Source organism: Triticum urartu, chromosome 5A (assembly GCF_056163025.1).
Source record: "Triticum urartu cultivar PI428250 chromosome 5A, HENAU_Tu73, whole genome shotgun sequence".
Taxonomy (NCBI): Eukaryota; Viridiplantae; Streptophyta; class Magnoliopsida; order Poales; family Poaceae; genus Triticum; species Triticum urartu.
The window spans coordinates 146,928,229-146,954,752 of NC_141877.1; the positions used below are offsets into that span (position 1 = coordinate 146,928,229).

General features: G+C 45.4%; 1 long non-coding RNA gene across 10 annotated transcripts; it reads right to left on the minus strand.

Moving 5' to 3' along the window:
• Window positions 1–19,385: 19,385 nt before the first annotated feature.
• Window positions 19,386–26,292, minus strand: LOC125531569 (uncharacterized). Of its 10 annotated transcripts, XR_015604155.1 has the most exons (12): window positions 25,808–26,292; window positions 25,339–25,468; window positions 24,635–25,236; window positions 24,462–24,550; window positions 24,249–24,366; window positions 23,146–23,329; window positions 22,475–22,650; window positions 21,713–21,786; window positions 20,392–20,466; window positions 20,251–20,289; window positions 20,104–20,170; window positions 19,386–19,993 (listed from the first exon to the last, which is right to left on the minus strand). It is a non-coding gene; the product is annotated as an uncharacterized LOC125531569 (long non-coding RNA). The 10 variants fall into 10 exon arrangements; XR_015604154.1 differs by having other exon boundaries at window positions 19,386–20,170; XR_015604150.1 differs by having other exon boundaries at window positions 20,104–20,289.
• Window positions 26,293–26,524: the final 232 nt, after the last annotated feature.

Genomic DNA, 26,524 nt, shown 5'->3' on the forward strand with positions numbered 1-26,524 from the left:
ATCTATGGAGTCATCTAGCAACGAGGGAGAGGGGAGTGCATCTACATACCCTTGTAGATCGCTAAGCGGAAGCGTTCAAGTGAACGGGGTTGATGGAGTCGTACTCGTCGTGATCCAAATCACCGATGATCCTAGTGCCGAACGGATGGCACCTCCGCGTTCAACACACGTACAGCCCGGGGACGTCTCCTCCTTCTTGATCCAGCAAGGGGAGAGGAGAAGTTGAGGGAAAACTCCGACAGCACGACGGCATGGTGGTGATGGAGCTCGTGGTTCTCCGGCAGGGCTTCGCCAAGCACTACGGAGGAGGATGAGGTGTTGGAGGAGGAAGAGGGCTGCGCCAGGGGAAGGGTGCAGCTGCCCTCTCTCTCTCCCTCACTATATATAGGGGGAAGGGAGGAGGGGGAGGCGCCCTAGGGTTCCCTAGGGGAGGGGCGGCGGCCACAGGGGAAACCCTAGATGGGTTTGGGCGCCCCCACCCCCTAGGAAACTTGCCCCCCAAGCCGGGAGGGGCGGCTGCCCTAGGGGTGGCACCCCCACCTCTCCTGGTTACGTGAGATGGGGTGGGAGGGGCGCTCAGCCCCTTAGTGGGCTGATGTGCCCTCTCCCCTTGGCCCATAAGGCCCCCCAATGCTTGTCGGGGCCTCCGAAACCCCTTTCGGACACGCTGGTCATCACCTGGTACCCCCGGAACAATTCCGGACTACAATACCCTTCGTCCAATATACCGATCTTCACCTCTGGACCATTCCGGAGCTCCTCGTCATGTCCGGGATCTCATCTGGGACTCCGAACAACCTTCGGTAACCACATACTATTTCCCATAACAACTCCAGCGTCACCGAACCTTAAGTGTGTAGACCCTACGGGTTCGGGAACCATGCAGACATGACTGAGACAACTCTCCGGCCAATAACCAACAGCGGGATCTGGATACCCATGTTGGCTCCCACATGTTCCATGATGATCTCATCGGATGAACCACGATGTCGAGGATTCAATCAATCCCGTATACAATTCCCTTTGTCCAGCGGTATTGTACTTGCCCGAGATTTGATCGTCGGTATCCGATACCTTGTTCAATCTCGTTACCCGCAAGTCTCTTTACTCGTTCCGTAACACATCATCCCGTGGTCAACTCCTTGATCACATTGTGCACATTATGATGATGTCCTACCGAGTGGGCCCAGAGATACCTCTCCGTTTACACGGAGTGACAAATCCCAGTCTCGATTCGTGCCAACCCAACAGATACTTTCGGAGATACCTGTAGTGAACCTTTATAGCCACCCAGTTACATTGTGACGTTTGGCACACCCAAAGCACTCCTACGGCATCCAGGAGTTGCACAATCTCATGGTCTAAGGAAATGATACTTGACATTAGAAAAGCTTTAGCAAACGAACTACACGATCTTGTGCTACGCTTAGGATTGGGTCTTGTCCATCACATCATTCTCCTAATGATGTGATCCCGTTATCAACGACATCCAATGTCCATGGTCAGGAAACCGTAACCATCTATTGATCAACGAGCTAGTCAACTAGAGGCTTACTAGGGACGTGGTGTTGTCTATGTATCCACACATGTATCTGAGTTTCCTATCAATACAATTCTAGCATGGATAATAAACGATTATCATGAACAATGAAATATGATATAATAATAACTAATTTATTATTGCCTCTAGGGCATATTTCCAACAGTCTCCCACTTGCACTAGAGTCAATAATCTAGTTCACATCGCCATGTGATTAACACTCACAGGTCACATTGCCATGTGACCAACATCCAAGAGTCTACTAGACTCAATGATCTAGTTCACATCACTATGTGATAACCACTCAAAGAGTTCTGGGTTTGATCATGTTATGCTTGTGAGAGAGGTTGTAGTCAACGGGTCTTGCCATATTCAGATCCCTATGTATTTCGCAAAACTTTATGTCATATCGTAGATGATGCTACCACATTCCACTTGGAGCTATTCCAAATTGTTGCTCCATTATACATATCCGGTATCTCTACTCAGAGCTATCCGGATAGGTGTTAAGCTTGCATCGACGTAACTCTTTATGTCAAACTCTTTATCACCTCCATAACCGAGAAACATTTCTTTATTCCTCTAAGGATAATTTTGACTGCTATCTGGTGTTCCACTCCTAGATCACCTTTGTACCCTCTTGCCAGACATGTGGCAAGGCACACATCAGGTGCGGTACTCAGCATGGCATACGGTATAGAGCCTATGACAAGAGCATAGGGGACGACCTTCGTCCTTCCTCTTTCTTCTTCCATGGTCAAGCTTTGAGTCTTACTCAACTTCACACCCTACAACTCAGGTAAGAACCCCTTCTTTGACTGATCTATTTTGAACTCCTTCAAAAACATGTCAAGGTGTGCGTTCTTTGAAAGTATCATCAGGCGTTTTGATCTATCTCTATAGGTCTTGATGCCCAATATGTAAGCAGCTTTATCCAGGTCTTCCTTTGAAAAACACTCCTCAAACAACCGTTTATGCTTTCCAGAAATTCTACATTATTTTGGATCAACAATATGTCATCCATATATACTTATCAGAAATGTTGTAGTGCTCCCACTCACTTTCTTGTAAATACAAGTTTCTAGCAAACATTGTATAAACCTAAAAGCTTTGATCACTCCATCAAAACATATATTCCGATTCCGAGATGCTTGCTCTAGCCATAGAAGGATTGCTGGAGCCAGCATACCTTTTAGCATCCTTAGGATCGACAAAACCTTTTATTGTATCACATACAACTTTTCTTACGAAAAATGGTAAGAAAACTTGTTTTGACATCCATCTGTAAGATTTCATAATCGAAAAATACAGCTAATGCTAACATGATTCCGACGGACTTAAGCATCGCTACGGGTGAGAAATTCTCATCGTAGTCAACTCCTTGAACTTGTGAAAAGACTCTTTCCCACAAGTCGAGCTTCATAGACAGTAACACTACCGCCCATGTCCGTCTTCTTCTTAAAGATCCATTTATCTCAATGGCTTGCGGATCAACGGGCAAGTCCACCAAAGTCCATACTTTGTTCTGATACATGGATCCTATCTCGGATTTCATGGTTTCTAACCATTTGTCAGAATATGGGTCCACCATCACTTCTCCATAGCTCGTAGGTTCATTGTTGTCTAACAACATGATATCCAAGACAGGATTACCGTACCACTCAGGAGTAGTACATATCCTTGTCGACCTACGGGGTTCGATAGCAACTTGATCCGAAGCTTCATGATCACTATCATTAACTTCCTGTTCAACAGACGTAGGCGCCATAGAAAACATCTTTCTGTGTTGCATCACTCTCTGGTTGAAGTAAAGGTTCGACAACCTCATCAAGTTCTATCTTCCTCCCACTCAATTCTTTCGAGAGAAACTCCTTCTCGAGAAAGGACCCGTTCTTAGCAACAAACAATTTGCCCTCGGATCAGAGATAGAAGGTATACCCAACTATCACCTTTGGGTATCCTATGAAGATGTGTTTGTCCGCTTTTGGGTTCGAGCTTCTCCGGCTAAAGCCTTAAGCATCGCAGCCCCAAACATTAAGAAACGACAACTTCGATTTCTTGCCAAACCAATTTTCATACGGCGTCGTCTCGACGGACTTATATGGTGTCCTATATAAAGTGAATGCAGATGTCTCTAACGCATAACTTCAAAATGAAAATGGTAGATCGGTAAGAGACATCATAGATCGCACCATAACTCATAAGGTTCGATTACGACGTCTGGACACACCATTGCAACTGTGGTGTTCCAGGTGGCTTCAACTGTGAAACAATTCCACAATATCTTAAGTGATTGCCAAACTCATAACTCAGAAATTCTCATCGATCAGATCGTAGGAATTTGATCTTCTTGTTATGATGATTCTTAACTTCACTCTGAAATCGCTTGAACTTTTCAAACGTTTCAGACTTGTGCTTCATTAAGTAAATATGCATATATCTACTCAAATCGTCAGTGAAGATGAGAAAATAGCGATATCCACCGCACGCTTCAATTCTCATTGGATCACACGCATCAGCATGTATGATTTCTAATAAGTCACTTGCCCGTTTCATTGTACCTGAAAATGGGGTCTTAGTCATCCTGCCTATGAGGCATGGCTCGCATGTGTCAAGCGGTTCAAAATCAAGTGACTCCAAACATCCATCGATATGGAGTTTCTTCATGCATCTTTACGCCAATATGACCTAAGCGGCAGCGCCACAAGAAAATGGTACTATCATTATTAACTCTACATCTTTTGGCGTGAACATGTGTATTACCACGACCAAGATTCAATGAACCATTCACATAGGGTGCATGACCATGAAAGGTATTATTCATGTAAACAGAATAACCATTATTCTCTAACTTAAATGAATAACCGTATTGCAATGAACATGATCTGATCATATTCATGCTCAACGTAGACACCTGATAACATTTATCTAGGTTCAATACTAATCTCGAAGGCAGATGGAGCGTGTGATGGTGATCTCATCAACTTTGGAAACACTTCCAACACACATCGTCACCTCGCCCTTAGCCAGTCTCTGTTTAGTCTGTAGCTTTTGCTTCAAGTCACCAATAATGGTAACTGAACCGGTATCCAATACCCAGGTGCTACCAGGAGTACTAGTGAGGTACACATTAATAACACGTATATACTTTGTTGAAGTTGCCATCCTTCTTATCTACCATGCATTTGGGGTAATTCCGCTACCAGTGACCGTCCCCTTTACAATAGAAGCACTTAGTCTCGGGTTTGGGTTCAACCTTGGGTTCCTTTACTCGAGCGGCAACTGGTTTGCCATCCATGAAGTTTCCCTTCTAGCCCTTGCCCTTCTTGAAACCAGTGGTCTTGTTAAACCATCAACACTTGATGCTCCTTCTTGATTTCTACCTTTTGTGGTCTTAAGTACCGCAAACAGCTCTAGGATCAACTCCATCCCTTGCATGTCATAGTTCATCACGAAGATCTAGTAGCTTAGTGATAGTGTCTAGAGAACTCTATCAAACACTATCTTATCTAGAAGTTTAACTCCCACTTGATTTAAGTGATTGTAGCACCCAGACATTCTGAGCACATGCTCACTAGCTGAGCTATTCTCCTCCATATTGTTGGCAAAAGAACTTGTTAGAGGTCTCACACCTCTCAACACGGGCATGAGCCTGAAATCCCAATTTCAGCTCTTGGAACATCTCATATGTTCTATGGCGTTCAAAACGTCATTGGAATCCCGATTCTAAGCTGTAAAGTATGGTGCACTAAACTATCAAGTAGTCATCAGGATGTGTCTGTCAGGTGTTCACAACATCCACAGACGACGTTGTAGGGGTTTGCACATCGAGCGGTGCATCAAAGACGTAAGCCTTCTGTGTAGCAGTGAGGACACTCCTCGGACTACGGACCTAGTCCGCATCATTGCTTACAATATCTTTCAACTTAATCTTTCTCTAGGAACGTATTGAAATAGGGAGCTACAACGTGAGCTATTTATCTACAACATATTTGCAAAGACAATTTAGACTATGTTCATGATAATTGAGTTCATCTAATCAAATTATTTAATGAACTCCCACTCAGATAGACATCCCTCTAGTCATCTAAGTGAAACATGATCCGAATCGACTAGGCCGTGTCCGATCATCACGTGAGACGGACTAGTCATAAACGGTGAACATCTCATGTTGATCGTATCTTCTATACGACTCATGTTCAACCTTTCGGTCTTCCATGTTCCGAGGCCATGTCTGTACATGCTAGGCTCGTCAAGTCAACCTAAGTGTATTGCGTGTGTAAATCTGGCTTAGACCCGTTGTATTCGAACGTTAGAATCTATCACACCCGATCATCACGTGGTGCTTCAAAACGACGAACCTTCGCAATGGTGCACAGTTAGGGGGAACACTTTCTTGAAATTATTGTGAGGGATCATCTTATTTAAGCTACTGTCGTTCTAAGCAAATAAGATGTAAAACATGATAAACATCACATGCAATCAAATAGTGACATGATATGGCCAATATCATTTTGCTCCTTTTGGTCTCCATCTTCGGGGCTCCATGATCATCGTTGTCACCAGCATGACACCATGATCTCCATCATCGTGTCTTCTTGAAGTTGTCTCGTCATCTATTACTTCTACTACTATGGCTAACGCTTTAGCAATAAAGTAAAGTAAATACATGACGTTTATGTTGGCACGCAGGTCATAAATAAATTAAGACAACTCCTATGGCTCCTGCCGGTTGTCATACTCGTCGACATGCAAGTCGTGATTCCTATTACAAGAACATGATCAATCTCATACATCACATATATCATTCATCACATCCTTTTGGCCATATCACATCACAAGGCATATGCTGCAAAAACAAGTTAGACGTCCTCTAATTGTTGTTGCAAGTTTTTACGTGGCTGCTATAGGTTTCTAGCAAGAACGTTTCTTACCTACGCGAAAACCACAACGTGATATGCCAATTTCTATTTACCCTTCATAAGGACCCTTTTCATCGAATCTGATCCGACTAAAGTGGGAGAGACAGACACCCACTAGCCACCTTATGCAACTAGTGCATGTCAGTCGGTGGAACCAGTCTCACGTAAGAGTACGTGTAAGGTCGGTCCGGGCCGCTTCATCCCACGATGCCGCCGAATCAAGATAAGACTAGTAACGGCAAGCAAATTGACAAAATCGACGCCCACAACAACTTGTGTTCTACTCGTGCATAGAAACTACGCATAGACCTAGCTCATGATGCCACTGTTGGGGAACGTAGCAGAATTTTAAAATTTTCTACGCATCACCAAGATCAATCTATGGAGTCATCTAGCAACGAGGGATAGGGGAGTGCATCTACATACCCTTGTAGATTGCTAAGCGGAAGCGTTCAAGTGAACAGGGTTGATGGAGTCGTACTCGTCGTGATCCAAATCACCGATGATCCTAGTGCCGAACGGACGGCACCTCCGCGTTCAACACACGTACAGCCCGGGGACATCTCCTCCTTCTTGATCCAGCAAGGGGAGAGGAGAAGTTGAGGGAAAACTCCGACAGCACGACGGCATGGTGGTGATGGAGCTCGTGGTTCTCCGGCAGGGCTTCGCCAAGCACTACGGAGGAGGAGGAGGTGTTGGAGGAGGAAGAGGGCTGCGCCAGGGGAAGGGTGCGGCTGCCCTCTCTCTCCCTCACTATATATAGGGGGAAGGGAGGAGGGGGAGGCGCCCTAGGGTTCCCTAGGGGAGGGGTGGCGGCCACAGGGGAAACCCTAGAAAACTTGCCCCCACCCCCTAGGAAACTTGCCCCCCAAGCCGGGAGGGGCGGCTGACCTAGGGGTGGCGCCCCCACCTCTCCTGGTTACATGAGATGGGGTGGGAGGGGCGCTCAGCCCCTTAGTGGGCTGATGTGCCCTCTCCCCTTGGCCCATAAGGCCCCCCAACGCTTGTCGGGGCCTCCGAAACCCCTTTCGGACACGCTGGTCATCACCTGATACCCCTGGAACAATTCCGGACTCCAATACCCTTCGTCCAATATACCGATCTTCACCTCCGGACCATTCCGGAGCTCCTCGTCATGTCCGGGATCTCATCCGGGACTCCGAACAACCTTAGGTAACCACATATTTCCCATAACAACTCTAGCGTCACCGAACCTTAAGTGTGTAGACCCTACGGGTTCGGGAACCATGCAGACATGACCGAGACAACTCTCCGGCGAATAACCAACAGCGGGATCTGGATACCCATGTTGGCTCCCACATATTCCATGATGATCTCATCGGATGAACCACGATGTCGAGGATTCAATCAATCCCGTATACAATTCCCTTTGTCCAGCGGTATTGTACTTGCCCGAGATTCGATTGTCGGTATCCGATACCTTGTTCAATCTCGTTACCGGCAAGTCTCTTTACTCGTTCTGTAACACATCATCCCATGATCAACTCCTTGATCACATTGTGCACATTATGATGATGTCCTACCGAGTGGGCCCAGAGATACCTCTCCGTTTACACGAAGTGACAAATCCCAGTCTCGATTCGTGCCAACCCAACAGATAGTTTTGAAGATACCTGTAGTGAACCTTTATAGCCACCCAGTTACGTTGTGACGTTTGGCACACCCAAAGCACTCCTACGGCATCCAGGAGTTGCACAATCTCATGGTCTAAGGAAATGATACTTGACATTAGAAAAGCTTTAGCAAACGAACTACACGATCTTGTGCTACGCTTAGGATTGGGTCTTGTCCATCACATCATTCTCCTAATGATGTGATCCCGTTATCAACGACATCCAATGTCCATGGTCAGGAAACCGTAACCATCTATTGATCAACGAGCTAGTCAACTAGAGGCTTACTAGGGATGTGGTGTTGTCTATGTATCCACACATGTATCTGAGTTTCCTATCAATACAATTCTAGCATGGATAATAAAGGATTATCATGAACAATGAAATATGATATAATAATAACTAATTTATTATTGCCTCTAGGGCATATTTCCAACAAAAGCGACTCCCCTCATAAGGGGAGAAAGAAGAAGAGGATGGCCTCTGAAGACCCGGAGGAGGAGGCGCCCAAGAGGGGGAAGATGACCCTCCCGGATAGTTCAGACTCGGAGTCCGAACTACTCCCCAAGAAACCTCCCAGGGTGAAGCCTCGGGCCAAAACGTGAGTATTGCGAAACTTACTGTTTATCTTCAGTCTTCCTGCTTCCATTATATAAGTTTTTCTGTTATTTGCATTTTAGCCCTCCTGCGAGCTCCCTCAAACTCCATTGTCGGAGGGGAATTCTCTGCCACCCGAGATGGCAGAGAGCGACACGCCACCTCAAGCCCCCTCGCCTATTGACATGGAAGACACTGAAGTGTCGTTTCGAAGGACCTCTCCTGGTCGAGAGGGGGTGAATGAGGTCGTCGATAGAGCACCCGAGGTTAATACCTCGGTCGCCAAAGACCTAGGGTAGGTGACCCCTATGACGACCGATGGTGGGGACCCCCAACAATTCGAGCCCCAGCCGAACACCGTTTCGGAGACCAACATGGCTCCGGGATCGGACAAGCAGCCCCCTTCGAAAGAGGGGGGAGGAGCATCAGCTCCATCGGTAGCCTCCGCTAATCCAGAGGTGCCCAACACTCTGGAGGAAGTACTACAAAGTGCTTCCATGGTGGAGGAGCACCACACCCTCATGGGTGAGGTTATGGGGAAGGTTCAGTCCGCTAAAAACGGACTGAATGAAGCCTTCTGCAGCCTATTGACAGTCGTGACAGGCTTTGAGGTATGCGACGTAATGTTCTAAAAACCTTTCATATAGAAGATTAATCTTGTATATATACAGTAGCCCCTGACACTCTGTCCAGTATAGAAGGAACCGGACAGAGGATCCACATAGTATTCGGGAAAGTAATATAATGTGTTGATATCGTAACAGGCTTCTACGTTGGTGGCAACCGCCCAGGCTGCAGAAGTTTCCGAACTCAATCGGAAGCTTTAGGTGGCCGATGAGGAAATCAACCGCATCAACAAGCGGTTTGATGAAATGCAAGGTATGATGTAAAAATTTATTTTCACGCCAGAAGTGATATGAATATTGAGAGGTTAACTTATAAAATGTTGTTATTGTGAATATAGTTGGCGCAGCTGAGGTCGAGACCCTCAAAGGCGCCCTCGCCCAAGCCAAGAAGGAAGCCGAGGCGAATAAGGCAGCAGCTGATAAAGCGGCTGCTGAACTAGAGGCCAAACAGACTGCCTGCCGCCAACATGAAGCCCGGGTGGCCGAAGTCGAGCAAGAGCTGAAGGATCCATCAGCAAATGCGAGGCATTAGAGCAAGAGACCTCGGCCCAGTCATCCGAGCTTGCCAAGCTCTCAATGATGCTAAAGAGGCGCGGATCGAGTCCCGGAGCACTTGCGAAGAGATCCATTAGGCGAGGCAGATAGCGGCTGGTAAGGCCTTTCTTTTGCAGAGTATCTTTGGAGGTCAGAGGTATGCTTTGCTCACCCGAGTGTGGAGTTCTCCAGGCGCGTTTGTGGATCTTCCGAAGAGTGCCGCCGATGCCGCACAGTTCTTCCGAGCCTAGGAGGGGAACTCGACCGAGAAGCTGTTCTGGTCACAATTTCTCACGCCGGAGCACCCGACGCCTCTGAACGACCAGCTGAAGCAGCTGACTGGGCTGCATAGGAAGGCCGGTTTGTCCATGAAGGACCTAATAGTCCAACTCTGGCCGACCGAGCCAATTCCTGGCAGCTACTTCGGTTTGGTTAAGCGGCTCGTCGATGCGTGGCCATGGATTGAAGCTGCAAAGTTCTCAGCCTGCATAGAGGGTGCCCGGATGGCCTTCACCCGCGTCAAAATGCAATGGGCGAAGATGAAGGCCATCGAAGTGGCAACCGCAGGCCCGCCCGGAGGCAAAGATCATCGAAAGCCGGAGAGGTGCTTCGATGACGTCCTAGAAGGAGCCCGAATGATACAGGGTCAATGTTCCAAGGACGTAATATTTGATTGAGTGTGCGGGTTGTACAAACTGTGTGATGAACCCATGTTGTTTTATATATCTATGTTTGCGCTTTTTGTTTCAAGTGATGTTTCCTCCTGTGCAGCTGTTTATTGTTCTATTTCTAAAAGTTGCTGCTACCTCTTGAGCACTGCGTTGGTTTTCCCTTGAAGAGGAAAGGGTGATGCAGCAAAGTAGCGTAAGTATTTCCCTCAGTTTTTGAGAACCAAGGTGTCAATCTAGTAGGAGGCCACGCTCAAGTCCCTTGCACCTACACAAACAAATAAGAACCTTGCAACCAACGCGATAAAGGGGTTGTCAATCCCTTCACGGCCACTTGCAAAAGTGAGATCTGATAGAGAAGATAAGATAATATTTTTGGTATTTTTATGATAAAGACTAAAAGTAAAGAAAGCAAAATAAACAGCACAAGAAATAGCTTGTTGACGGGAGATTAATATGATGGAAAATAGACCCGGGGGCCATAGGTTTCACTAGTGGCTTCTCTCAAGATAGCATAAGTATTACGGTGGGTAAACAAATTACTGTCGAGCAATTGATAGAATTGAGCATAGTTATGAGAATATCTAGGTATGATCATGTATATAGGCATCACGTCTATGACAAGTAGACCGACTCTTGCTTGCATCTACTACTATTACTCCACACATCGACCGCTATCCAGCATGCATCTAGAGTATTAAGTTCATAAGAACGGAGTAATGCTTTAAGCAAGATGACATGATGTAGAGGGATAAACTCATGCAATATGATATAAACCCCATCTTTTTATCCTCGATGGCAACAATACAATACGTGTCATTTCCCCTACTGTCACTGGGATCGAGCGCCACAAGATTGAACCCAAAGCTAAGCACTTCTCCCATTGCAAGAAAGATCAATCTAGTAGGCCAAACCAAACTGATAATTCGAAGAGACTTGCAAAGATAACCAATCATACATAAAAGAGTTCAGAGAAGATTCAAATATTGTTCATAGATAATCTTGATCATAAACCCACAATTCATCGGATCTCGACAAACACACCGCAAAAGAAGATTACATCGAATAGATCTCCAAGAGAATCGAGGAGAACTTTGTATTGAGATCCAAAGAGAGAGAAGAAGCCATCTAGCTAATAACTATGGACCCGAAGGTCTAAGGTAAACTACTCACACATCATCGGAGAGGCTATGGGGTTGATGTAGAATCTCTCCGTGATCAATGCCCCTCCGACGGAGTGCCGGAAAAGGCCCCAAGATGGGATATCACGGGTACAGAAGGTTACGGCGGTGGAATTAGGTTTTCGTGGTGCTCCCCGATGGTTTGGGGGTACGTAGGTATATATAGGAGGAAGAAGTAGGTCAGTGGTGCCACGAGGGGCCCACGAGGGTGGAGGGCGCGCCCAGGGGGTAGGCGCACCCCCCTGCCTCGTGGCCTCCTCGTTGATTGCTTGACATCCACTTCAAGTCCTCTGGATCATGTTTGTTCCAAAAATCATGCTCCCGAAGGTTTCATTTCGTTTGGACTCCGTTTGATATTCTTTTTCTGTGAAACACTGAAATAGGCAAAAAAATAACAATTTGGGTTGGGCCTCCGATTAATAGGTTAGTCCCAAAAATAATATAAAAGTGTGTAAATAAGCCCATTAAACATCCAAAATAGAATATATATATAATAGCATGGAACAATCAAAAATTATAGATGCGTTGGAGACGTATCAGTTGCCAGTCATCGGCTTCAGCCCCCATGTAGATGCTACAGAGGTGTTCAGCGTAACGTGTGACCACACTTTATCCAACGTCTTGGTCCGTAAAGGAGGTGTCAGCGAGGTGAACCAGGCAATCGGACTATGCGGCTTTATTACTTTCACTTAGCCATAGGAGTTTGACTGTGGGGCTAAGTACTGTCCCCTTATGTGTGTGCAGCTATCCGGACTACGGTGCCTTTTTCACGCGGTTGGACGAAGACCAGCCCCTCATATAACACGGGGTGAATCGCTAACGATTTGTAGTATAATACTAAGTCACCGAATCGCTGACCAGCTCTCACCTATCATGACAATCAGTTTTTGGCTTTGTCTACTAAGGTACTTGACCGGACGAACCAGGAATACAATCACAGTAGTTCTCCCTTTACTACCTTAGCCAAACAAGCGGAACGTAAGGTGGTAAACACAGGAGACGGGCAACCCAACTATAGACCAAAGACGTGATTCGGAGCCGATGCATATAATGCAATATTCGAGACGCCGAAGAGTTCCCTATAGGTGTTCAGACTTGAAATGTGCAGGGCCGAATACAGCCCCCGGTGTTAAGACCGGACTAAGGCATGTGTGGCAGTCTGAGGTAGGGAGGGAACACAAATGATAATACAAAATGATTACCAAACAAAGTGGTGATCAACTGTTTCCTTTATACCTTGATTAAGACATCGAGCCGTGTTGTTACAGATAATGCCAAAAAATATCGAGGCCATTTTATATGCCAGAAGTTTACACAAGGGAAAGATTTACACATAGCCTAAACGAAATGGTTTAAGAATATCAATGATGCCCTGCTACATGTATGCGTCGTTTCTCCTTGGTGGGCTAACCTTGAAGGGGAGGAGTCCGATGGTTGTCTGCTAAAAAGACGAACCTAGAAAAAGGTCCTCCACGACCGTAGATCGGGTAGGTCTTTGACCCGAATCTATAGTGTAAGAGTATTTAAGGTCCAAATAGGGTAAAACCGTACTATGGACCAGTTCCGCAGTGTGCCTCCGGCGCTGCCCAAGGTATTTTAAGGGCGTAATTGTGTACCTGCGGTATATACACTGCAACCTTATGGGGCAATTGTCGGAGGCTAAACTGCTATTCGATCTCAGGTTCCACCGAGCTACCACATTGTAACGCGGCTCAGACACCTTTAGCAGTGTCATGGATCTTGACGACCGATGAGTTGACGAGGCCGCTTTGTACTTTGGCTGCTAGAATCACGTTGTGCTCCTCAATACGGAGGGAGCGCTCCATATTCCCATTTACTGTGATGACGCCACGGGGTCCAGGCATTTTGAGCTTCAGATAAGCATAGTACGGGACTGCGTTAAAGCGGGCGAAAGCAGTTCGTCCGAGCAGTGCATGATAACCACTACGAGAAGGGACGATGTCAAAGATCTATTCTTCACTTCGAAAGTTGTGTGGAGAGCCGAATACGACTTCCGGTGTTAAGGAGCCCGTGTAGCGGGCTTCCATGCCAGGTATCACTCCTTTAAAGGTAGTGTTGAGGTTGCTGCCGTCGTCCATAAGGGCCGCCGATGCCCATCTTGACGGGTCGATACCCATCTTACGGACAGTATCCTGGTAGATCAAGTTGAGGCTGTTGTCGCCGTCCATAAGGACTCTAGTAATATGGTACCCGTCGATGATAGGATCGAGTACCAGGGTCGCCGAACCTCCGTGACGGATACTAGTTGGGTGGTCCCTGCAATTAAAGGTGGTCGGACAAGCCGGCCATGCGTTGAATTTTGGGGCGACAGGCTCTACGGCGTAGACGCCCCTTAATGCGTGTTTGCGCTCCCTCTTGGGGATGTGGGTGCCATAGATCATGTTCACCGTTTTCACTTCAGGGGGAATTGTTTCTGTCCCCCAGTGTTCGGCGGGCGAGGTTCATCATCGTCCTCGCTTTGAGGTCCTTTCCCCTTATGCTTGGCATTTAACTTACCGGCCTGCTTGACAACCCAGCAATTTCTGTTGGTGTGGTTGGCAGGCTTGTCAGGGGTGCCATGAATCTGGCAAGGTCTCTCTAGTATTTTGTCCAAGTTGGATGGACCGTCCCTATTACCTTGGAACGGCTTCTTCCGTTGACAGTTTGGAGCCACTGAATCCGTCGTTTACTGTCGTGTGCTCTGTTTCTTCGTTATTGTTCTGATGCTTGTTTTTGTTGCACCATGGCCTGCCATTGTCGGCCCTGGCCTCAGGAGTTCCAGGGTCGCTGGTAATGTTGCTTCTATGAGCCAACCAGCTATCTTCGTCCACACAGAAGCGGGTCATAAGTGCGGTAAGAGCCGCCATAGTCTTTGGCTTTTCCTGACCGAGGTGTCGGGCGAGCCATTCGTCACGGATGCTATGCTTAAATTCCGCTAAGGCTTCGGCGTTCGGACAGTCCATGATTTGGTTCTTTTTAATTAAGAACCGATTTCAAAGTTTGCGAGCTGACTCTCCGAGTTGTTGGATTATGTGACTCAGGTCATCAGCATCTGGCGGGCGGACATAGGTGCCTTGAAAGTTGGCCCAAAAAGCATCTTCCAGGTCTTCCCAGCTTCCAATGGAGTTCTCTAGGAGGCTGTTCAGCCAGTGTCATGCTGGTCCTTTCAGTTTTAGAGGGAGGTATTTAATGGCGTGGAGATCATCTCCGCGAGCCATGTGAATATGGAGAAGAAAATCTTCGATTCATACGGCGGGATCCGTCGTGCCATCGTATTGCTCGATGTTCACGGGTTTGAACCCTTCCAGGAATTGGTGTTGCATTACCTCAACGGTAAAGCACATGGGGTGTGCGGCGCCTCTATATCGGGCGACATCGCGACAGAGTTCGGATGACATCTGTGTTCGGTGCTGACCCCGGAGTTGGTTATGTCTATCGTGCCAAGCTTGATGGTCGTCATCCCGTGTGGGGGAACGTCCTCTTGATCCATAGATTGATCTTGTCTGGCCGACTCTATTGGTCAGGTCCTGACGTAGGTCGTATGTGTAGCCTGGGGCCGTTGTCTCCTTGCCTCTATAGTAAAGGGGCACGGGCCAGTGTTTGGCATAATCAGCCATTTTGTCCCATCCACGTGGTGGTCGGTCCCGTTGATTAGCCTGATTATATTTTGACGGTATTGGCGCAAAGGCCTCGTCGTCGAATTGTGGCAGTAGCATGCATTTTGGGTAACTCTTCGTTGGGCACTCAAATCCATAGCCTTCTTCGGTGGCTAGGACCTTAGTCCATCTATCATTGAGTGTGTCATGTTCGACTTTAATCCGCTGTTGTTTCTTTTTCAGGCTTCGCGCGGTGGCGACGAGTTGTCGCTTGAAGCGTTCTTATTCGAAGGGTTCCTCTGGGACGATGAAATCTTCATCACCGAGGCTAACATCCTCTTCGGAGACAGGTAAGTAGTTACTATCTTCTGAATCTTCGTGATCGGCGAATTCTTCGGGGCTGAATTGACCCACTTCCCTTTCCTCCTGCTTGAACGCAGGCTCCACGGGGTTTTCAGGGTCTTCGGCATTATCCGGAGTGTCATTGTCTCCGGTGCCGGTGTTGCTCTCCCTTTCTCGACGCGATCATGAGCGGTGCCGCTGACACTGGCGTTTTGGTGGTTCATCGACGGGCTTATCCTCATCTGGATCCTGAGTGCCATCGTCGTCCTTCTTCTCAAGGGTGTCCACCATGTATACATCTTAAGTAGAAGTGGTCGTCCAACGCCCGGTGATGGGTGGGTTTTGACCTGGTTCAGCTTCGACATCATCGTCCATGCCATCGATGTCTTCAGAAGCGTAGTCTAGCATGTCAGTTAAATCCTCGATAGTGACTATTAAGTGGGTGGTGGGTGGGACGTAAAATTCCCTAGTCTCAGCCCCCAGTTCGAACTGGTCGTAGTTCAGAGGTGACGCCTTCATGATGGCGAGGGATTGCATTAAGTCCAGCGCCTCGTTTAAGAGCGAGAATTGGACAGATGTCTGAGAATCTATGGAACTAGGTTCGGCGATAACCGCTAGACCCGGCCCGAAGGACGCAGACCTTGAGAGTTCGGAGTTGGTGCCGAGAGGCGAATCCAGCTTCCCGATGACGAGGAGAATCCGTTTGATTCCGGGTCTGCCGACGACGTGGTTGCTCTGGGTCTCCGGCTAGAAGCTCCGTGATGGGAGAGACTCCGGCGGGGTTCACCCTCTCGTCTTCGGGCAAAATAGTCCGGCCCGGATCTAAGGCTGAGGCGTACACGAGTGTTGACCTCTGGACGGGATCTGATAGTAGATCTGAAGGGCCTCCTTCGTGCGGGTGGGGAGCAGCGACTAAAGCCGTGAACCCTCGAAGATCAGGTCTCCTCGGATATCAGCGATGTAGTTCAAACTTCCAAACCTGATCTGGTGACCAGGGGCGTAGCTGTCGACCTGCTTGAGGTGACCGGTCGAGTTGGCACGTAGCATGAAGCCGCCAAACACAAAAGGCTGACCAGGGAGGAAAGTCTCCCCGAAGACAGTGTCATTGTCGATGAAGAGGCGAGCCATCGATTCTTCGGTTGACAACACAACGGAACTCTCAATGAAAGCACCAATGTCGGTGTAAAAACCGGCAGATCTCAGGTAGGGGTCCCAAGCTGTGTGTCTGGGGATCGATGGTAACAAGGGACAATAGAGGCACAATGTTTACCCAGGTTTGGGCCCTCTTAAAGGAGGTAAAACCCTACGTCCTGCTTGATTGTATTCGATGAATATAGGGGTTACAAGAGTTGATCTACCTCGAGATCGTAATGGCCAAACCCTAGTTGTCTAGCCTATATTTATTCCGATAGCCTCTACGGACTAAACCCTCCGGTTTATATACACACCGGAGGGGCCTAGGGTTGTACAGAGTTGGTTTGCAGAGGAAGGAAGTAGTACATCCGGACACCAAACTTGCCGTCCACGCATATACGAGTCCTACCCGGACACGGGGGATAGTCTTCTGTTTTATCTTCACGACCCATCAGTCCGGTCCATATCGGATAAACCGGACACCTGAGGACCCCCGAATCTAGGACTTCCTCAGTGGTCTCATGAAATTAATAGAACAGAGATTCATACACAAGACTAGCACTTTTTATTTCTGGTCTCTCCACCTGGTCCCTCATATCGTTCTCGTCATCATCGGGGTGCCACTTGGTCTTCTTTCGCTTGTCACCGAACCCGGTTTACAACACCAGAATATTTTTCCATCTTGTCTGTCGACCATCAACTTTCAACGCCATTGTATTGACGGTTTTGTGTTGCATTATATGCTTACATCGGGCTCTATCTACATCTTGCGACGCTTCCTCGCTCGAGTGGGGTACGCCCTAGAAAGAAGAAGAAATATTTGCTCACGTCATCTGTTGTTACACCTACAAAGGTCATAACCACATGCAACAAACAACTGCTGAAGTGATGAAGTGAGGATCATCATGCATGTACAAAGTAAGCAATTTTTACCTACACCTCACCTGGAAGGTTCAGAGAACTGGTCTAGCATATTTCTTGTTTGATGACTATGGTAGGTATGAAACGATCAATCAGAGGGTGAGATATTGTCACGTTGTCCCTAACTTTGGTTTCGAGATGTTCCATTAGCTCCTTATCTATGTGATCAAACCTAAAGACAGGCGGCAAAAGCGACGAACACCTCCGCGCTACACATAGATTACTTTCACTACAGATTCGTCCAATGCATCAAATCTGTGTTGTAACTAAGATAATTCATGGCCCAATTTAAATCGAAAAAACCCACAAGAAACCCCTACAACAACCGAATTAGTCTTATAAAGAATGTTGAGGTACCCGCCCGTTGGGAGCCTCCGCAGGTGAGAATGCCCTCCACGCGATCCGTTGCACCAAGGCCTCATATGGTCACATGGATGGATCCCTGGGTATCTCCAGGTCGTCCGATCTGCGCGAACGCCTCGCAACAGGCTGATTTGTAAAACGAAAATTCGTGTATTGTCGCCGTTGAATTTTTGTGAAGCCTTCTGAGTCTTTGAGGACTACTAGTAAAATGTCCGTGCGTTGCCACGGGCCTTAAAAAAATTAAGAACATTCTTTTGTTGATACTGGGTTATTCTTAAGATTACTATGTCTTCCTATTCATTGTGGATTGGTTTGTTACTGATTGCATATCAAATGTCACACGTATACAAAAGATAGCCAATAACATACAAAAAATAATTGAAATCCTCTTCACTTGTAATCTATTTAGATAAAAATGTAATTCACTAACATATACTATCAGATCTAACGCAGAAAATAAAGAAAGTGGTACAAAAACATAGAACGCGTTATTGTGCATTACAAATGATAGGTGGCACATGGATGTCTTTTTATGCTTAAGACCAATCATCCCATGAAAACATATCTATTTTTATTATCTACTCCCTCCGTTCCTAAATATTTGTCTTTCTAGACATTTCAAATGACTACTACATACGGATGTATGTAGACATATTTTAGAGTGTAGATTCACTCATTTTGCTCCGTATGTAGTCACTTGTTGAAATGCCTAGAAAGACAAGTATTTAGAAACGGGGAGAGTATTAATTAAAGAGAACACATGCAGGATTTTGTTCCCTTATTCCACGATTCTCTACAACCAGACACTTGATTGCATTTTTCAATTCCCTGACAAACCATTAGACATAAAATTAGGCATTTGAAACCATACAGGTTGCGACACATACCTAACCATTAAGAACCATGACAACACAAAATATTTTAATATTTCCCATTCTACTAATAGCTTGGACAGGCCCCATCTATTTTTCTTGACTCAGAAGGACTAAGGCCCCTCCAACTGCGCTCAACTTCTAGTATATCTCTTCTTTGAAGGCCATGAGAACAGTCATTCGGTAAGATCGTTCGTGATCATAAATGGCAATTATAATAACTTTGCATCTAATTTTTTGCAATAGGCTTTTAACCTAGTGTTTTTTCTAAAAAAATATACTTAAATGAATAAAGTATTGCTCGAGATAGCATTGTGAGTTGGTTCGTGCTAAGATCATGCGAACTTTCACAAGGATGTCGATAACGACCACCTCACCTAGTTGATTCTCAAGGAAAAATATCCTATTCTACACATATATCAAACCTATATTATTTTTTTAGTGTAAATTAAGGCTTGAGATTCAACTTTGGCTTATATTTCATTCAATCTGTAATTCTGTATACATGGAAGAATATTGCATTTACAAATCAGAACTTGTCTCATTATTAGCAGCAAATATATTTTGTACAATATTAAACAAGTCGAAGCTCATTTCTTCCTCATACGTTCGGACGTGTTCAAATGGGTGCCCAGCAGACTCCCCAAATTCAACCGTCTGCAATCCCCCAAATCCAACTCATATGTGGGGAAGAAATGTAGTTGTACGGACTATTCACCATGTTATCTCCAACACGTTGTTCCAACACAAGAATTCCACCCTACAACACACCCTTCCCACTCGCTTTCCCTATAGCGTGACATTTTTTGCTGGAACCTGTCCATTAAAACCGGATGACGCATGTAGAAGATTATAGGATGCAACTCAATTGTATTCATGGGAGTCTATTACAATATATAGAGGGGATGTCCCGCGAGCCAGGGAGGCGTCGGCGCCGTGGCAGACGCGGCGGCTGGGGCGGCGGCATGTTATGGTGTGGAACTCGGGCCAGGGGGAAATAGTGCATAAGCTAGAACACCACTCACTATTACCTATACCATATCCTCCATTAAGGAAGAACTCACTAAATGAAGGGGAGAGCACCACACCATACCAGAAAGCACGAAACTCTTGTTAGTGTAAAAAGGAAAATAACATATATACACACAGAAGAAATGACTTGAGAAAACTAACCAGATGAGTAGCCTACTGATCTGTAACTAATTATGCGTATTCTCTAGCATAATAGCTGATGTGTATTCTGTAGCATAATAGTACAACTCAGCAGGAAAACTGATAATATGTATGCATTTTCTGTCAAAGTCGACGACCTGTTCATACCAATGCACTTGTCCATTATCTTCCTTGAATCGGATGCAACTATATATACACACATGTTGATGATTTAAGGAGTCAGTCAGAAGACAAGGGGGAAGTAAACGAGGATATGTCGAATCTGCCTGTGAACGAAAGTACTATTACCTTTTTTTTCTTCTCAGATCCCATACTCCATTTACATAATCATAAACTCTGTAATTGAACGGATTAAAGAATAGGCTGCCATACAAACATTACAACAATGTTAGTAATTTAGCTCCTGTGACATTTCACAAAAACGGCATTTTTCTACACTATTGAGTACAAGATTTCCTACAGAAGATTTGTGCTGAAGCTTGAAACCCGTAAAACAAAAGACAAGACAAGCAAATAAGGGTTAGAAACCAAAGCTCTAAGAACCAGAATTCAAGATGTGACAATCCTATGATGTTGAGCTGCACATCTTAGCACATTGGAAAGTGTCTCTCACTTGATGAATATAATTTCAAAACACGATTTTAGTCTACAAAACAATCAGAATCAGGTCAATGGAACAATGGCATCTGAGATTTTTTTTTCGAGAACGCAGCGGCTCGAGACGGCATCTCAGTTCGGCCTAGGAAGCATGCGAGGCAGTGAACCTTGGTGAGGCGCAAATGCGTGAGCATCTGATCTAGGGCGTTCTCCCTCTCTATGTCGGTCGAGGTCGAGGCCGGCAGGCGGCCAACGATTCCACCATTTAGTACACAGTATATATAGTGTATTTAAAAGAATTTTTATCCACCATAACATATACTCCCTCCGTTCTAAATATAAGTCTTTCTATGGATTTCAATACAAACTACATACGAATGTATATAGACATATTTTAGAGTGTAGATTCACTCATTTTGCTTCGTATGTAGTCCGCAGTGGAATATCTAAAAAATATATATATTTAGAAACAGAGGGAGTAGTACTAATTATATTACCAGAAATTCAGTGAACAAATTTTAACACATCTACACATATTTATATTGAGCTTTTCGGCAGAATTTGAAACATCCTAGATGTCTCCTTACTAATCAACTCCCCTTTTTCGGTTTGATTATTCACGCCTCTATACAAATCAATTTGGTTTACTGTCCTTAACAGCATAAAGTTCAAATCACTTCCCTCCCAAATTATTTACTTTTTGCAATATTCGTATCTTCAGACCCAAATAACAAAATACTATTACTAAGTAAATTCAAGAGAGATAATGCACGTAGAAATACTAAGAAATTAAGTGCACCTTCATGCGTGGACTGGTAGTAGGTTTTTACAAAATAAAAATTACACTACATACATAGATATCAGAGAATTTAAATCTGACATGCATCCTAACAAGAGAAAAAATATCCCCAAACTCACATGGGTAAGCAAATTAGTTGTGGATACGTAGATCCTTTTACGTGTGCATAGAAATAGCAATATAAATGAATTAACCAAGCCCCAACATGCTGACCTTATAGATGACTGCAAGGAATTGTTTCTCTTCTTTCATTGTGATAGTGGATAGGATCGTCTCCTTTCTAGTGCCTACAAAGCAAAGACCAATTGACATAAGATTGGAAAAAGGCTATGCCGCTGAAAAAGTGAGCTAGACGGGGTTGCTGACGGCAGAGACATGCTATATGTACCAAGTATGTAGACTGTAGTGAAGAAATGCATCATCTTTAACATCAGGACATGCTATGTATTAAGTTGACATTAATAATTTCCAGGCAGGCAAAATTTAAGAAAAATGCTGCGTGAATCTGAATTGCACACTAAATGATTCAGAATTGAATCGAAGAACAAAACTAAGAGTGCTCCTCCATCTAAACAATCCACAAGTACTCGTTAAACTGGAATTATTTATCACCTTCACTTAGCCATAGTAATTCTGAAGACTGAATTTCAGAAACAACAATTCTAATAATCATTACAAGGGAAATTACCCATATTCTTGTTTGATGCTATCAGTAGTAAGACCGGCAGGTTTTCCTCTGTTTTTATTTATTGGTGAAATCCGACAATCAACTCTCGATAAGGATAACTGGAAGTAGCTGACCAGTAGACTCGTAGCAACAACAATGTGAAGTTTGTGGATATATGATATTTCTCATTGCAATTAATGCCACTAAATTTATTGATCCATCAAAATCATGCATAAGTACAAAATAAAATGAATCTGAGTTGAGGGGAATAAGGATCAAACGAAAGAATGAATGGATCGCGCACATACCATTCATAAGTTCTTCTCTGGTTGGAAATGGAACCCAGTACGTGTCGCTGCAGCATCCTTCTCTTCGGTGCCGAGGAACCCCATTTGGCCATTAACTCCGGTGCCACCCTCAACATCTTCTATAACATGTCCGTTTCCACCACTGACATTTTATTCACCAGCTCAGTCACAAAGCCCTGTCCACCATGTTTCATTTTGTATTACATTACTCTCACATATCACACATAGTACTATTCAACCATGCATATCAGTGAAAATATTGGAATGGATCTCTATCACAACAATAACTACACACTTTTTCCAGAGTGACTTATATATATGCTTGCTACAACTATCTTCTACGCACCACCCTTGCTGCAGAATCGGCTGCGGTATCAGGTTCCTTCTCCCACTAACCACTTGTGTCACAATTTTGTTGTAGTTATTCTGAATAGCTGTCGTTGTCTCCCTCTGAGACTTGTGCGTGAGAAGAGGCGATCCATTGAACACACATTGTTATACGCTAGGCAAGAAATCACCGCACTGCACCACGCACCGCCGACCACAATGTCAAGTCCGTGATCAAAATTAAGAAGTGTTCTTGGCTTCCAACCTTGGCCAAAAACTGCCACCAGAACGCCATGTGGTCTCTCAAGAGGCGGGAAAGATTCTTGGGAAGCACCAGGACATACCCTCTACATCTCGGTGGTCGTGATGGGTGGCGTTGATCTCGACGCCCCCTAGCAATGGCTCCATGGAGGGTTAGGGATTCTTCGGAGCGTGCTTTTATATTGGATGAGATGTGTGCCTCCCTCCTGTGAGCTTGCGACAATGCGCTCGTGACCGTCGTCCTCCACGCGTCATTGAAACACGAAACTGAATGAAGAAACAGTAAGCATATTGCTTCATGAAAAATCAAATACTATTGCAACTAAATATATAACACAGTAATGAGAGTGTCGAGGTTCTTGTGTGTATAGTGAGCCGGCAATAAGGTACAAATATGTTCTTCTTTCATCAGTTTTATGTTTGTAGCAATGACAATACTTTTAAGCCACTGACTATTATAATCTATGAAAGAATGCTCCGGAGCAAACAAACTCGGGCCATATGAGTCTTTTTTTTTTGCAAGAAACCATGTAAAGTCCACTGATATTTGATAGTTGAAAAATTGGAAACTAAACATTAGCATATTCTAGGGGACCAGCACAAGTGAGATATGTGGCCAGCGGTAAGGAATATTGACCACTCACAACATAAACAAAATTGTTCAACCTGATGTACCAGGAAATTATCGGCGTGGACGAGGTCTATTCAAATTTTCCTAAAGCACAAATTCAAAGTCCCAGTTAAGTATATAGTATACTGCTTACTGGAGAAATCATAATATTAGATTATTCTATAATTAAGGCATGTAAAGGTTGGAACACGCTGAATAAATGTCACTTTAAAAAATAGCCTTGAATTTTTCTATAGTTAATTGCCCGTGCGATGCAACAGAGACATACATATTTGAGTGGCTCAACGACAATCGTCCTGTAAATCTCCCCTCCCTCTCTGATCTTCCTCTCTATACATATATGCCCATCTCCCTTCCTCCTATCTCCCTTTCTCTACATATATCCCCATCTTCCTTCCTCCGCTCTCCCTTCCTTCCACCCTCTATCGCTCATTGTAGGCATCATAGGGGACAGACATTTTGTAGAGTACTAATAATTTCCAAGGACCATTGTTCGCCTACATCTATAGCACATGCCTCTCTTCCTCCCACCCGCTCTTCCCAAGGTCTTCCTACCTTCCTAAGGTCTTCCCACGACAAATGAAAGGGAACAGAGAAGTAGCGGAGGTTTGCTTCGGATATTCTTCCATTGAGATACCATGCTGAACGGAAGCTCCTTCGTCGATTCCTTCACCTATATAACAATCATTAAGCATATCAAATAGGGCTTGGTGTTCAGTAAGCAGCAGGAAAGGATTAAATGGAGCCCGCCTTTCACGAAGTCCCTACCAATGTATCCCGTCGGACGTCTCTGGCGTCAACTCTATAAAACACTTGTAACAAACTTCTTCCCTGCTCAATATATTGGAGCAACTATGCTGCATTTGTAGAAGAAAATGACTCACAGGGAACAATCATTTTCTCTAAATAAAACATAAGAAACAAGTTGTATGTTGACTTACTCCTTTTAATCAAACATGCTCCATGGCATGGCACAAGTCTTCATGTTCCTATCAAAACCGCAACCGAGTTGCAGAAGCACTTGGTCTTATCTCGTAATCTAGCAAACAATCAGAACTACCACCAAATGTGACTACCACGGTACCACATATGCTATGTCATGGTATCACATATCAACCTGTCACGAGTCATAAGACAAGAATAATACTATAGCCAAGATCTAAATGGGGCTTCACTGCAATCTACAACTGGATTTTCAAAGAAGCATAACTGAAGCATGTTGAATAAGTAAATATATTGTACAAACAGATTCTAATGGTGTATATCTGTATATGCAGCAAGTTGAAAAGTAAGAGATGCAGACAGCAAGCAATTGTCAGAGCACTTCAAAATATCATGATTAACCGGTGGCAAATAAATCATGAAACATGGGCTGTAACTTTCAACAAATAAACCAAACATCATAATGTCAGCACCCATCGGCATTGCAGCTGACGACCATGTTGCTGCTCTTGCCATTGTGGTTACGGTCATCCAAATCTTCCTCCTCGTCCTTCGATATAAATAATGCCCAGCATTGTGTACACCGCGACTCGGTTTTGACCTGCATCCATGCGAGTGAGATGGATCAGAGACTGATCTTGCATGAAAAGAAGAGGAAAACTATGGGAAAATAGAGGAACCCCAATGAATCTTGTTCACATACATTTGGTGTGCAGATGGATGGTTGCGACAGTGCAACAACAACACATGCCGGCATCACACGGAATATTTCTTACGACGATCGCTTGCAAGACTCGGTAGGGCAGAGGAGCCTTGGTGTAGATGGCTACGGTCTGTGTCAGCTACGTACTTTCCGTTAGAGCACGTACGTACGCAGTGGTCGCTAAATGTGCACATTCAGCTCAGAATTCAAGAATCAAGAAACAGTACACATTCCAATGGTGAACTACAAGGATGCTACTACAACAGAATCGCTATTAAAATCGGAATTACAAAAGACTGAAGAAATTACTGTTATAAGCACTCTTCGAAAGTTCAGAACCAGATACTTGCTAGACTTTGTAAGTTCTTAAATTGCATAAATCTAGGACACGGTATCTTTTTTCGTTGGCCAACACAAACAATCTGCAAACTTAATAGAAAAGAATGCAAAGAGAAGAAAAAAGGCAAACCTTATGTGTGAATCAATGGATTGTGTGCTCGGCGGCCAAGCCACAACCATCCACGCAGATGAGCCTCGTCCAAATTCTTATACCGTACATTATACGTCCGTTCCATCACGATTGGAACACCCAGACATCAAATAAACGCCAGCCTGCGAGATCCCTAGCCGCCGCCGAGCCAACTGTATCATCACTGTGATCCAGCCAAGGAGCCGCCATGCTTGGCAGGGGAAGGACGACGCCGACGCCATCGACGCAGATGAGCAGCGCGCGACCTGCCCCCACGGGTCCCATCGCAGAAGATGCCAACGAAAACAGGGAACTGGCCGACATCACCTCCATCATCCCGGACACGGTGTGCCCGGATGGCCGCCATGGGGAGTGGCTGCCACAACAGCGATTCATGCAGAGACGGAACACGGGGCGCGACAGCGGAGTTGGGAGAGATAGAAGACCATGGGGCAGCCGGGGGAGGGGGCGGCAGCGACGATTATGCGTATCCCGGAGATCGTCGGCAGGGTTTGAAACCGCCCTGCCCTGAAGACTTGGCGGCGGCGATTCCCGGAGTTCGGCGGCGGTGGGATTGAAACCGCCCTGCCTTGCAGAGGCGGGGGCGGGATTCAAACCGCCATACCTTGCAGCGGCGGCGGCGACGTCTCCCCCTCGGACGGCGGCGGCGGCGGTGGCAACTATCGATGGGAGTGGGCAAGCAAGGATGGGGACCGA